Raw genomic sequence first — 5,207 nt, 5'->3', positions numbered from 1 at the left:
TTATATATATATATATATATATGTCTTACGATTCAATGCACATAAACGAAGATAAACGCGCATCGTAGCTTAACAAATCAAAAAGGAAGAATCTCTTTCCAAGAGATATCTGACATAAGATCGCTTTATTGTCTATATAGATTTACGCAATTGTAACAGTACATCTTCAATAATTAATTGTGTGATAACGTTGATTAATCGTCGGTCAAAGTCATAAATACGACTACATTGAGATTCATAGAAGTTAGCGGTGAAAATAGTTTAATCGAGACCGAATGGCTACTATGGTGTTATGAATTTTAATTCCTCGGCATACCTTTACGGTTCTATTAGTTTCTCACGGGCTTCTGTATCTTTCATAAGCAACCGCAAGAATTCTTACTTACCTTGAAACGGTTGCAACATTGCGTGGAAGCAAGTATGCCGGCAAATTATATTCGCGTTAATGATGCGATTATCGTAATGATGCTCTTTACATAAATTTAAATGTAATATTATTTATATATCTGAATACACTATATATACATGTAATTTAACACATCGCTTTAAAATCAACTCGGTCATGCCTTAATATGATTTTCTTCAAAACGCGATAATGTAGCTATAAAATATGAAATAATACAAAGAGTCTCTCTCTCTCTCTCTCTCTCTCTCTTTCTCTCTCTTTCTCTCGCGAATCTATTTTCTTGTTCTGTCTTGTGTAAGTAGAAGTTATGAGCACACGAGACGCGATCTACCCTGACGAGCGTTTCGTTCCTGCTACGGAAGATAGAGATCACCGAAGCGAGACTAACATTCACGACACTGACATTGCTGCATAGCCTCGACATTTATCATTTTTGAGCACACGATCGAAAGTCCCCTCGACTTAATCCGAAGCATGCACGGTTGTGGCACTGATTTTTTTTCTTTAATCGGATCACGACATTGAAATGCCGTCTCTGTCGCGATACCGTCGCGATCCTTATGTTCATTGTACTCGATTTAAGCCCGTCCATATTTATGATGACGTAACACATAATGTCAGATCCTGCCTATGGACTTACAAAGTCGTGTCACTAAAACGTCAAAATTATTATTCTTAACAGACAGCTTTAGATATGCTCGATTTATTGTTATCTTGATCGAAAAAAAAAAAAAAACTAAACGGTAGAATAATCTCCCATAATGATCGCACGTGTGTGTATTAATCTTTTCTTGGTTGAGTAGAAGGGCGACACTTTTTAAGATTCGTGATACGAAGAAACTTATTTCGACTCGGTCATCCAACTTCAAAAGCGCCCTGCTTTCATGCAAAGACGTGATTGCACAAATTGCTTCGGCTTATATTGCTTAAATTTTATTCTTTCTTGTCTTGCATGTCTAAGAGGGAAATGAAAGTTTTTACCGTAACAAAACAGTTAGGAGAGAAAGGCCAAAAGTAAAATTCGTGTCCGAATTCTAATCACGCGGAGAGTCTACCGCAAAATCGTATTCTAGCACGTTATTCTCGACGTACTAAAGAAATCGTTTCACGAATGCGATAAAACCAATATGATAATCTGACACGTGACATTGCAATTTCAATATTCATGAAATGACATATAGCATTCCCGCAAGAAAAACGGCAGAAGTTGAAACTTTTTGAATTTCGTATTATGTGTGAATTATGTTCTAAATACATCGGCCTTCAATCAGGAAAAGTAACATACACAAGTTGAATTCAAATATTTTTCAAAGAAAAATGATACATGGAAAAAATGACATAAATTAAAATAGGAGTAATTTATAGGAGTATTACATCATGACAAAATTAACTTTTACATTACTTATAGAGAACTTGATATAAGCAACTTGTAATTCTTAGTCGACTTACATTTAATATTGATAAATAATTAATTTAAAAATACGTAATTTTCTTTCCTCTTTCTCTCTTCAACAATTCAATCATTTTTTTCTTATGTTTTCATTTTTTGCGGCGGTGTGATATGTATAATCTATTATGATTTAAATAATCGCAATCTGCAAAGTGTAATAAGAGACGTTTTTACAATGCCGAAATATGATATGACTCAAGCAAAATAAGCTTTTATCAGCATTAACTGCGCAATGCAATTTTTATGATATACTGTTCATAAAAATGTACATAACATATACATATTTTGTAATTTGATATACTTGCACAATATGAGTGACTGCATAAGATAACCGTTTAGATAAAATCGTTATTATTTTTCTTTTATGATTGCTTGATATATCATCATTTACGGCGATATGTCTAAATATATGTATACAAATATTAATGCGCGGTTTTTTTTTCGTGCGATACTTTTGCGAAATCAATCGAAAAAAATGTATCTCACAAGTGCCTGCCTCGCCGGATTGTATATACCCTACAATTTTAAGCTGTCGGTTGTAATGAGGCTCATTCGTAAAATAAGTAACGATCCTGTCCGACGAAGAGCAATGAGTAGCGCACGCGAACACGGGGCCTTAAAAGTTACATCGAATAACGCTCATATGTAATCGTGTACATGCCCCGAACGCCTTTCGCGATACGTACTTCTTTCTTTTTCGTGGCCGATTGAACATGGAGAGAGATAGTCATCAGTTAAGATAAAATGCGCGTACAAACAACGAAAGAAGAAAATAAACGTGTGTCGTGCGAATATTATACTTGGCGACTCTCCCGACAACAAAAATATGTTCCTCCGGCACTCCCTTGAGAGTAAAAATCACCGTGTTCTTTACATTTTTATTATCTTTAACCGCTGTATCTGTGATGTTAACACACGACTAGATAAATATAGCGAGCGATCACATCAACAGTAAATTTTGCGCTGGCACATTCAATGGGAGAATATGAATAAATATTATATTTAAAAAAATGTTAAATTATAGTGAATATTTGTTCGAATAATTCTAAGTACATATTTACTAAATGTACACGTATTGTATTTATTTTATACAAAAACTATTAATTTGATTTTATTTTTAAAAAAGCTTATTAAATTTTAATAAGTATTTTTCAATAGTATTACGAGTAAACTAATTACAGTAAATAAATATATATATGTTTACTTAGTACTATTAAAAAAATATGTATTAATATTTAATAATTTCTTTTATACGAATGCTAAAAGTAACGGCTAACGATGGCATAGCCGCAGGATAAGACGCGAGTAATTTATTATGCTGAGATGAGAGAATACCGGCTGACCGGTAGCTAGTTTATATACTAGTATATCACGATAATTGATGGCGGTGTTGTATTCGCCCTAACACTCCGCGCCGTTTCGTATCACGCCCTAACGACTTTGTATGCCAGATAAATGGCTAAGTGTTTATCAATACAGTCACCCGGCGTTCTGAGAGGACTCGATAAGGAACTGCCAGTACGCTCTTGCAATGAACGTTTTTAAAAATAATTTCGCATCTTCAAGTGCTATCGTCTAAAAGTAATGATATATTCGCCAAGATATGCTGCGAAGTACGATAAGAAGATTTTTCTCTCAATCGTTTGCTATGATTCACAAATAATAGTCTGACTATTTACCCGTACGTGTACATTTCATGGACGTCGTGGTTAAATAACATTCATCCGTAACATCGTTCTTCGTTTAGTAATCTCTATAGAAATTTTATATCGGATATATACGAGTATTTGTACTCCTCTTCACGAAAATCAATTATACCGCGTGTTGATATACTCACAGAAATATGCGTCAATATTTTATAAAGTTCGATAGGAGTGTTTTCCATCTGCGATATTGATATGATTCACCCAAGCGTTCGGTACACGTACAGCTATTACATTTATAAACACGTGCAACGACGTGCATACCGCCATCATAAATAAAATGCTGGTACACTTTGTTCGGTACCTTAATTATGCGAATGAATCATGAGCCGTTTTAATCAAGATCAAGATACGGTTTTTTTTCTTTTTTACCATACTAATTAAAACTTTATAATATTTGTCAAATTTTTGTAGATATTCACGCGACATCCACATATCACGGTTACAAATAGAGCATCATGTCCTTCCTTTAGATGCTGCCCACTTGGCGCTACAAATGCTCCGAAGCATTTGACTGTGACCAATCAGAAGACAGAATTTTACTAATTGATCAATCAAAAGATGCTTTGAAGCATTTGTAGCGTTAAGTGGACCGTAGTCTGTCCGATAACTTAATTATACAACGACTAACAGCGTGCGTTCATTGATATTAAGAAACAAGGCGATTTTGTGGAACGCGAGCGAGTACGTATAAGCCGTACTATTATATCGTTCGTAAATATGCGTCCTCGCTCGATAGACTACATAGCGAACATCGATACATCGATACGATATTGCATGCGCGGTGTCTCGTATTCATTAGGGCAGATCTACGATCAGTGGACACCGGGATCGGTCGGGAAAGGCGATCGGTCATTACGACACCCTGGTAATTAACTCGAGGCCGAGTTCGACCACGCGCACGTATATTCCTACCCGCCGGTATACATGCGCAAATTAACCGCGAGGAAGAGAGAGAGAGAAAGAGGAAAAAGGAGAAAACACGCGTACAAGCTCGTAGTAGCAGTTGTACAATTTACATATTCGGTCGTATTTATACGGCGCGGCATAGCGATAGTTTATTCGCTCGAGCGAATCGTCTCGCACCCTGCGGAACGAAAGCCAGCCTATAAGCCGCGAGCGACGTTTGTTAGTTTCAACTAATTTTACAGAACGCGTATTTATACGTCACAACGTCGAAAGATACTTATCGGCGACGATAAATTATGAATTCAGACATCTGATCGTTCTGAACTTAAACATTGAAATTAGCAACGCACCGGAAGAATCAATCGAAGATATGATATTATCTGCGTAATTAAGCGCCATCACAACTAAACTGCATCCTGCATCTAAATTGCATCCAATTGCGAGCGCGAGTGCGTGTTTAGTATTTATTATTAATCATTTTCTTTGTGATTCAAAGATTAGGTAAGGAGAACATTCACACCAATTGTGTATATTTGCGTGTAAATTTGCGAGTAAAAGAAAGTTACGACCTATAAAACCGAGGTGCCAAAGAAGAACTCCAACGCATGATATTTTCCTTCGTTGAACAATTCGCTTTTCATAACTGAAAATCGCATAGAATAGTATCATTAGAAGGTGTTGTGTAATCGATCTCACGTGGTCTATTGTTTTCATACGGAATGGTATTGCACATAACGCT

General features: G+C 35.9%; 1 protein-coding gene across 1 annotated transcript in view; it reads right to left on the bottom strand.

The window, feature by feature from the left end:
* LOC108746147 overlaps positions 1–5,207 on the bottom strand; it is a 121,577-nt gene that overhangs the window by 7,634 nt on the left and 108,736 nt on the right. The gene's annotated exons all lie outside the window — the stretch shown is intronic.

The sequence above is a fragment of the Trachymyrmex septentrionalis genome, unplaced genomic scaffold, assembly GCF_001594115.1.
Source record: "Trachymyrmex septentrionalis isolate Tsep2-gDNA-1 unplaced genomic scaffold, Tsep1.0 scaffold16, whole genome shotgun sequence".
NCBI lineage: Eukaryota > Metazoa > Arthropoda > Insecta > Hymenoptera > Formicidae > Trachymyrmex > Trachymyrmex septentrionalis.
Note: the sequence above shows the minus strand (reverse complement) of the source record. Positions and strands in the feature narration are given on the sequence as shown.